The 10,198-nt window shown below is 42.5% G+C and overlaps 1 long non-coding RNA gene across 1 annotated transcript; it reads left to right on the forward strand.

Annotated features, from left to right (window-relative positions):
- Positions 1-396: 396 nt before the first annotated feature.
- Positions 397-8,507, forward strand: LOC144141929 (uncharacterized). The gene is made up of 3 exons (XR_013316754.1): positions 397-476; positions 7,796-7,882; positions 8,343-8,507. It is a non-coding gene; the product is annotated as an uncharacterized LOC144141929 (long non-coding RNA).
- The last annotated feature ends 1,691 nt before the right edge of the window (positions 8,508-10,198 follow it).

The following is a 10,198-nucleotide window of genomic DNA, read 5'->3' on the forward strand; positions in this document are numbered from 1 at the left end:
AAAAAAAAATTGTACCACAGCGTGGCATTGTTATATTGCAAACTTGGTGTTCGGTAGGAAGTTTAACGGATGTAGTGACATCGTCTATCACCGTAACTTGGGGGACGGGTGGTCAACCTGTCACTAAGGAAGTGTAAACGGTGTATCCAGCCTTATCGCGTACTACAGCAGCTCGAATCAGACAACAAATATTTCGCAAAATGGTGTTATTTTAACTTTGTGGAGACTTGCTTAGGTGTGAAAAGAAGTGCCGTCTCGAAAGGTCGTGTTAGAACCTATTCCTTTCCACAAAACACACTAATAATATTATTATCTGATTAGACACATTGCTTGGCAGTTCGATTTCGGTAACACTGCTCATTACTAAAAGTGTTTATTTGGGTTTACTTTTATCAGACGCACCACTGAAAGCACAGTTCAAGCTGTAACGCAATACAATTATACTAAGGAGAACGCCATACAATACACCCTGCCAAGTAAGTACTCAGACTGCAAGCTGCTCTCATGTTTACCTAAATTGTTGCCGGCATTTAAAAGGGATGAAGACAACGTATATCCATAATTTATTAACGGTACGAAGTATATGGTAACAGGCTTAGCTCCTCTTGGTCACGATGGATATTGTGTTTGAAAAATCGGGGGTTGTAAGAAGCATTCAAATTTCAAGCTTAACGGGGTAGGAAGCAACATGCAGGAAAAATACCAAACATGAAAACTTATTGCATACCTCTCGGTCGTCACGCGATAGACCTCTTCAAGAATACCAGAGACAGCCCACCATTTGCGTAAAATCCCTATTTGTAGTATTCGCTTCGGGTACAGCTAAGAGCACAAATTATTTCTTGAGACGTAAAAAGCGAAGAAAGGTAACCCGCGAGATCACAATACTTGTACTGGCTCCTATTATTATGTGGGTTGAAATCTTCAATGCTGACATAATTGTTGTTTTGGCATAGCAACGATTTCAGTTTACAAATTTTGTAGTCGGTTTTTTAAGTATCTGTATCACTTTGCAATGCACTAAGAATTCCCCAAGTATTTGCAATTTAGCCATAAGTATAGATCAGTTTCAAACGGAACAAGATTGCGTTCACAAAAGAGGGAAGCTATCGTGGTGTATGGCCGGTGTACGGTGCAAAAAAAAGCACGTCACTAACAAGGATACATACTGGGGATCACCTTCATTTGAGTATATCTTTTTCAGCGTCACGGTTTGCCTGGTGCTTATGTAGTCTTAATAAGAGATGTGGTATAACAAAAACTCCTAAAAGGCGGTGTGGCCGTTTATATGACCCACCCAGCCGTTAACATATTAGTAAGCATGCAATTTTGCTATGCCTATTACACTGATATAACCATTGTTGCGGGGCTCACACAAACGAACACAGCATACCCTCCCCTGTAACCTCATGTGGCCAATCTCCTGAAATATAGATATAAACCTTACATATCGGAAGATAAAGTTCAGCGCCAGCGTACAGAAAAAGGTTGATAAAGGAATAAATAATATGTTGCGCGAAAACAGAAACACCAGAAAAATTATTTTATTGCACACTTTCAGAAGTTTATCCCATCTAATTTATCCACAGCGGGAAAGGTATTCGTAGGTATATTGCGTTTTGCAAAATGAACCTTAAACATAGAAATATATGACGCCTTGCTTCTAATATTAGCAATACTTCTTTTGTTTTAGTTTGAAGGTACACATTCCTTCACCGGAAAAGGAACCGTATGCACAAGATGAAGCCATTTTTCTGACAGTTTTCTTCTCTGCTGACAAATCAACTAATCATATTTGGAGGAGAATTTTCATTTACCAAAGTGTTCACAAAAAAAAGCGCGCTAGTCCACCCTGTCAATGTGGTTAAATAGCGAAGCTAGAAACGACCCCCCAACGATCAGCCATGCCACGTCACTTGAATTCATTTACGTGGGTCTACAAAAGACTGAAACCCGAGACAAGTCAATTTTATAAAACACAACCTTCATTACTTCAAAGAGATATTTTTGCTAACCTTAAATGAATGCTTGATGCATGAATAGTGGGTGGTTGGTTGATTCGTGTTGGTAAATCACAGGATTGGAAACTTTCTTCATAAAATGAAAGGAACCTAAGCCCGGTGTTCTCACTTCAACGATATCACTTCTCCGCCGTCTCTACCGCCACCTTCGGAGCCGATGAGATCGCCAGCAGAGACAGAGAAGATAGCGGCCGTTCGTTCGTGTGAGCTTCCTTTCATTTTTACGAGCTCCTCGCGCATGCCCAAGCCACGCACACAGCCCCTACACGTGCTGTGGGTACAGCCCAGAGCCGCGCGTATGGTCGCGTGAAGCTATCACGTGTGATTAAGCCAGAACGCTGGATGTAAACCGGCAGATGTTCTCGGTGAGTGCACCGTCCATCTCCCCCGTCCCTGTGTGGACTCGTTTATCAATCGGTAAGACAACTGGCATTGGCTCCGTGTCTCTATTTGTTTGAGGTTCGATTTCTAGTGATTCCAGGAACTTCTTTTACTCATTCGCGGGTGTTTTCTGTTGACGCCAGTGGTCGCGACACAACCCTTGGAGGGTATAGCTAAAAAACTTCGCTTTAAAAAATTCACTTGCATGCCAATACATTTAGCAGCGGTTTCAGAAAGCTACGGTCATAATCGGCGAGCTTTTGCGCATTCGCTTGATCAGCTGAGTGCACACGTCAGTATCAGGGGCGGCGATCATGAGCCCACAGTCGTCACGATTTGAACGATTGTTGACATGGTGTTTCGAAGAATGTTTTGTAGAAATTGTGTTCTTTAGGCTTATGTTTTTGAGGGCGACATCCATGCACAATCAGCCGCACTTATCCAACATCCACGTACATACATTATGGATGCCAATAAAAGGTTCGGAAGAAGCAAACACAAGCCAGGGCTTGGTTGGTTCTCGAATACGGCGCAGCGGGAACAGGAGTGTAGAAAGGAGGAAATCGATACTACTGCGGAGACGAAGGATACCTGACTTCAGGAAGTGCCGTGCTGGCGCAGTAACATTCGTTTTACGTCCACCAACGCGCTCTGTACACACGTTCACTAGTCATGACCACATATCTAGAAATCAGGTCAAGTTATCTCTGCCACCTTAAGTTTAGAAAATGAATTGTTTTTGGCATTTACCCGGTTGAAGCTACCCCTGTGCTACGGCTTGCGCCCTAGAGAAGAGCTCCAAAATAGATTGGACTGTCTCTTGATCCTAAACTCACGCTAAATTCTCTGCATTTCGTAATTTTTGTTTTCCGCTTGCATCAGGGAATCAACCACTGCACCTGGAAAATGACACCCGCGTCTTCCAAATCAGCAGCGCCCCGTCGTAGCCTCAATACAGAAGATCACAAAAACACACGATTCAAGAAAGAACCAGATAGGACATTCACCTGCCCTATCTACTGCTTTTGTGTCTGTCTCTTTTTGGCTGGTAATATGTATTCAAGACAGCAACAACTAACCAACGTTTCAGCCTAACGCTCTAGCCAGTAAGCCTACGCGGTGAGTTCCAGACCATAGCTGTTGCCGGAACCAACATGAGGTCACATATACCAAAAAAAAGGTGGGGCTGGGGGGGGGGGGTGCGAAAGATAAACGCTTCTCGCGAATTGCAAGGGATACGTAAAAAATGACTAGATTCGTGCTAACGTGTAGTAATGAGAATAAAAATCCGTATCTTGCGTACAATTACGCAAATTTTTAACATACTCTCCAATATTGTTCCGGCTCCGCCAGTGCAACAAACTCTTTTTGGGAAACTACCAATTGCGCAACACGACGAAGTGAAAAATCAGTCCTACAATGGTACAAACGTATTTATTTATTTAATAATTTATTTATTCACTTATATATTTGTTTATTTATTATTTATTTCTTTTGTTTTGTTTGGAGTGGTCATCAACAGCGCTCGGCCTACTCGAGTTATGCACTTTGTACATGAATCTAAGGCTTACAAAAAGGCACAACATTGGAAGAATGAAAAATAAATGTGTAGGTATATACAAAAGAAGAGAGTGGTCAAAGAAGGCAAAATGTTTATTGTGCGACCAAAGCTGAATTGTAGTGTGTAGAGTATGCACTAATGAGCATATATTATTATGAGCAAGGTGCTTCTTTTAGTGCAGAAACAAAAGAAAACAGAGAAAAGTGCTGGTACGTGTGACCTTTCTACAACCGGTGATTATAAAACATGAAGTTTTACTGCACCGCAGTATACCTAAACTAGCAAAGAAACGTTTTGGTTTTTATGCCTGCCGAAAACACCAGGGTAAAAGAAAGAAATTACTGGAACCGCCATAAACCTTACCATGGCACGAATAAACAAACGCAGCGATCGCCGTCGTGTTATCCACTAAGCTACGCCCACACGAGAGGACCGACAAACAGGCGGTGTACTCAACGAGCACACCATGGGTCCACTACCTGCACCCATTCGAAGCCCTTGTGTAGAGCGCACACCGCAAAATGTATGATAAGACAATTCACGAGATTTCAATTAGCTTGAAACGGAACAACCTCAGAAGAGCCTGAGGGCGCTCCTACGTTGCGGCGCATGAAGCAAGGGTGAGAGAAAGGCAGTGAGAGAGATGACGCCATAGCCGCGTATCCGCCTTCCTCCTCACCCCTGGGCAGATGCTCCTCTCTCTTTTATTCCTCTTGTAGCTGCTGCGTTCACTAACTCGATTACGTGGACGCCGCCTTCGAAAAACCCAGGTAACGACTGCCAGAATCTCGGGTTTTATTCTGTGTAGAGCCACGTGTGAATACAAGTGACGCCACAAGTGATGTCGCTATCGCTGTGGCGGTCGGACATCTTCACAGTGTACACTGGAGGCAAATTTCTCCAGGGAGCGTTTGAAAAGGCCTGTATTATTGCGAAACATGTCAGTAAAAGAAAAACTTTCGCCACGTATCTGCTCCTTTCGTTGCAAATGTCGACAAAAGACGATAGTCGTTGTCGACATTTTCCAAGTAAATGCCTCCCTTCGCTTTCCCGCTCACCTCTCATGTTGTTCCCCTTGCGTCCCGCTCCTCCCAAGGGAAACACGCTAAAGATTTGTTCAATCCTATTTAAATTTACCGATTTCCACTGCTCCAGGCCGAGTGTCTCGATGCCCACGCTGGCATACGGCGGAGACGAGCGTGAATCGGGGCGCCCTACTTCAACGTTCATAGAACCACATTGCCCTACTCCACGTGCGTTCGAAGCAGAACGTGGAACCTACCTAAGGGAACCCTCCATAACTGTTGCCGGTTGATTTCCTAAAATTGCGCTAGAAGATATAGTGGTGCGGTCGACAGCAGGCGACCGCGGAGGGATTTTTTTTCCGGCAGTTGATGAAGTATTTATTCTCGCACAAATCAAACATGCACGATTTTTAAAAGGAATGCTGCAAATATCACTTCTGTATTACTTTGTTGTCTTATATTTGCGTAATGTCTTGTTGTTTTTCCCCAATATTGACAAGTATGAACATTATACTGGACTTACACGGGAACATTTATCTTTGAATATATAAGACTATTGCGCAGGCCTTGTTTTACTTTGTTCGGGTGGCTGAATCGAGTCACAGACAGAGAGACGGACAGACAGACAGACAGACCAAACTTTCTGGGTTTAAGTAGCCCAAGAAAGACTGTCGTCTTAAAAAGATACTGTTGAAGGCACTTTGCCACCGGCTACCTGGTGCCAGGCTCAGTGATCTGTCCACATGAAAGCAGCCGCAGTGGTCCGCTTGGAACTCGCAGGTGAACAGAGCTTACAAGTAGCGGAAAGTCAAAGTTGGAATTACTATATTTAAAAAGAGGAGAGAGGTCACGCCTGGAGCGCCTGATATGTCATAAAGATTCAGGAGCTAGGGCCTACCGCGCCCACAATGACGCACTGGTGATCAGCGAGATAATACCGTTTTAGTGAAGCGCGTATGAATACTTTCCAGTAGAAAAAATGACCAAGGGCTTAAAATTTTTATTGAAATGGCAAATCCCGGATTCGGTAAAATGAGGGCGGGGTAGAATGACACGAAGCATGATCAATCGATGAATTCGGTGGCCCTAAAAATCACTCTGACAAAACTGGACAGGATTTGGTCAGGTAGAGCAAATAGGAGTTAAAATGTTGTTTTACATCCACAATTACACCGAAATCATGCACTACGGAAGCGCACGTTACGGGTTCACTATGCATAAAGGGCGGATAAATGAGTTTAGCAGTCTTATAAGTATATTATGTCACAAGAGCTTTGGAGAGATCAAGCTTTAAATAGTTGCGGCCGCACGATGCCGTTACTGCGTTCATGTGACGGAGCAGTTTCTTGGCAATACTCGGCATAGCTTATGGAGAAGCGGACGAGCCAATTTAAGGATCCCATAAATACAAAAAGAATTCAACTAACTCCCCACCTTTAAAACGCCTAACCATAACCAAAAAAACATCAAAATAAGAGAATAGAGGACAAGATTCCGGCCGTCATTGACGATGAGGTGCCTATCGTACAGCTAAGCTTACAAAACGCAAACAAAACATGAAAACGTATGAACATCATCATAAGAAGACCATCTAAGGTAAAGCTAAACATGTGACCTCTTATGTTCGCCAAAAAGGTTTCCGAATTAGATCATTGTAACACTACAAAATGATGGAAGCCCCTTTTGTAAAACCAAGGGAGCGGCTTGGAAAAACAAAACCTGTACAGGCCGTCTTATTCAAGATAGGCAACCATTTTTATAAGAAATGCCTGGCTGCTATGATGTATATGTCACTGACCAGTGATGACGTCTGCTTATCCGGAAACGCGTATCTAGGGACTCGAACTGCAGACTACAAATGGGGATCAAAATTTTTAGATTAAGGTTCCGAAACCTCAAAAGATAGTGCGTCAGAAATTTCGCCGCAGTCTTGGTTGGCCTTCAGCTTATGTGGTGACAGTATAGCAAAATTATGGATAGTCATTCTTGAAAAAGTAACTGCAGTGAGTCTGATGCAGAGGTTGTAGTTTGCAGTCAATTTAGGCAGGAGAGTCGGCAATAAACTAAGGCGAAAAAAGCAAATACCTTCTAAAAATAAAAAAAGGAAATACCTATTCTACAGAGTGAGAGTGATTTTATCTAGAATGGCATTTCGGGTCTTTAAAAGTCAAATGACGGCCGTGCTCTTCGCACTCTTCCTGTGATTATTGTGTAAGCAATATGGGTGCCTTTAAAATATGTTATCCATGAGGTGGGTTTCGCTCAGTTGGTCGATAACACTACTGAGAAGGTGCGATACACTGTTGCACCTGTAATTGTGGAACAGCTGCGAATTATCCTTATTAGCTCATTTCACTTAATGCTGAATAAACAAAAAAATAACATGCATATCTGTGCTCTACACCTAAAGAGCGGTGCTGTGAGGTTGCTGGTTATGCAAGTTTCTGGTCATCAGTAAGGAATGCCCATCTTCGCTTCTAATGAGTGGAAGTGGTGACAAACCTCTTAAATACAGCTTTTTGATGCAATGGGCAGTACTGGTCGCCATTTGTATGCCGGTGAAAGCGAAATTCCAAATTCTGTGGTTAAACTACCGCAATACACATTGCGCGTTGTGTACGAGAACTTATACCATCATAATTATGCCGTCAAGTATCGGTATTAAGTGAACAAAAAATACCGCAAATCTGGCATAGAAATAGCATATTCTGAGCGAAATGGTATCTTGCCCATCCGTATCAGTTTTGCCGGTTTCTTTGATGTGCTCTTATTTAAATGATGATTCCTTGCGTGAATTTTTCAAACAGATAACACGAAGCTAAACGACACTGTCATATTCACCGATGGGATAACCTGCGATCTTCTAAGTATACCTTACGAAAACTCCGGGCAAGGTACGTTTTCTTACGTTGTAGCAATTTAGTGAACTGCAGTTTTGGCCCCACGGCCATTAAACATACCATTACTCAGTTTGTTTTTCTATAACTGTAGCTCTTCCAGCTCAGTTTTAACGTGTATTCCTGCAGCAATGTTAGTTTGCATACTGTGAACATTGTAGCAGAGAAACGTTAACATATAAAACTTAAATGATGTATAAAGCTACCTATTTTATTTTCTTATTACACAACGATGATTTTGAAGATAATCGAAATGATTGAGAATCGACACTCTTCAAAACTACTGCTGTTTTAACCACGCTTACTGCTTGCTGGTTGTAGGATGTCATATATTTATAAAAAGAATAAAGCCGGTAATTTGAAATATCAATTTGGTAATAGGTTTTGAAAGTAGATTTCTCTTTTTAATGAAGAGAACTTTACTGATGACACTGCAATACCTTGTATATTTCTCTAGGTTGTGAACTCTGGGTGGAAAGCCGCTACCTTTCTAACATTCCAAGCAGCTGCTTGTTCATGTTTGACTTGTTGTGCTCATCGGCTGGTAATTACACCGTCTACGACGAGAAACTATGTAAAAATGCTACGAACGTGACTGCTACTTCGATGGCAACCGTGACTACGACAACTAAAACAACTTCCCCAACAACTTCCCCAACTACAACAACAGCAACTACAACAATTTCCCCCCATACGGAAAACAGTACTACTCAGTTGGAACAAGCGCAGAGATGAGTTTGGTTTTTTTGTTATGCAATGCCATGAGTAGGCAAATAGATGTGTGGTCCGAGCTCCTGTTTTTGCAATAAAGATGTTGACGTAATGAAATGCAGCCGGTTTTGTATTACACATGAAAAGCAAAACTACCTTGGCATGAATATATTTGCCAAGATTCAGGAAGAGAAGGTTTTGTTTCTTTGTGCATGTATCAAAACTTTTGTCGTATACGTGTTTTTAAGTACGACATTGCCAAATTAAAATAAACCCCCAGAATGTTTACGTGCATGAGACACTAATAACAGTGTCACCGTCTTTGTATTTATGATAATGGCCTTGACGCACTCAGGGCGTTATCTATTGCGAGGCCGGAGGTCATACAGTGGCTTGAATGGAAGTTTTGTTGAACCAGGAAGCGTACTCGTGATTTGCACAAGACTTTGATCAGCACGTCAATCAAACCATGCTCCTTGCGCTCCAAATTTTAAACAAAAAGAGACCAATAATTTTGAGCCAACACGCGGGCTCTGTCCTGGTGTGCAGTGCAACAGGGAATATCACTTTGTGAATTTTAGCTTGTTGTGCTGTATACGCGGCTGTTTCAATGCTTCACTCAACTGTATTGCGAAATTCGAAGCCACTCTTCGTCTGGAAGGCATCAAAGAAAAAGGACACAAAAATTTATTATCATAGATGCCTCGTTAACCATCATCTATACTTCAGAAAGACTCAAAATACCGTTTAACGCTTTTACGCAATTTATTTCTCGGCAAGGTCTTGTTTTGCGTTCTAGAATATATTGAGTTTTCCGTTTGTTCAGCCGTGGATTCTTAGTGCGGACCGCGGGGGAAGGTGGCAGAATTATGTCCTATGTTGGAATTGCCTCCGTCGCTTACCGATGTGTTGGGTATTGCAGGTGGATGGGCAGTTCACAAAGAAATTTAAGGAGGGTGTCTAAGACGGACTACCAAATGAAGAATATGGCCTAACCAGCCAATGCGGCATACATTTCACGGACATTTTACGAAATGAGTACTATGAATAATGCAAAATTATACTCGGGAGTCAGAACACGACGACAAATTTAATGCTGGGTCGTCTTTCCGCGAGGTGAGCGATAGCAAAGATTCATCTATTACATTTATTCTCCACGAGAAGCGCGGAGACGAGCTTATAAAGTTATCCACGTCCACGACTAAACTATTCCAAGAAACATCGTCATATGGCACAGGGAGATTGCGAAATCTAGCATAAAACAAAATCAAAGGGCCTTATCAGATACCCCAGCCATCCAACGAGCCTATGTGTACGAGATTTCGGCGCACGTTATATATCCCCAGGTGGTCAAAATTAATCCGGAGCACTCCACTACGGCACGCCTCATCGCCTCCGTTGCGTTGGCGTGTAAAACCCTACAATCAAACTATTAACCCTTCCAACGACCCCTCGTATCGCTTGTGAATTGCCTACACTTTATTCTTCAAAAAATGCGCCCGCCAATGATCAGCCGTTCGTTGAAGTCGAAAAATAAACTTAAAGTGAACACGCAGCTTGTGTGTGTGATTACTAAAACGTTCATTCGTATATTTTGCTCCG

The sequence above is a fragment of the Haemaphysalis longicornis genome, unplaced genomic scaffold (genome assembly GCF_048455015.1).
Source record: "Haemaphysalis longicornis isolate Haplotype H1 unplaced genomic scaffold, Haemaphysalis longicornis Haplotype H1 scaffold_6, whole genome shotgun sequence".
Lineage (NCBI taxonomy): Eukaryota > Metazoa > Arthropoda > Arachnida > Ixodida > Ixodidae > Haemaphysalis > Haemaphysalis longicornis.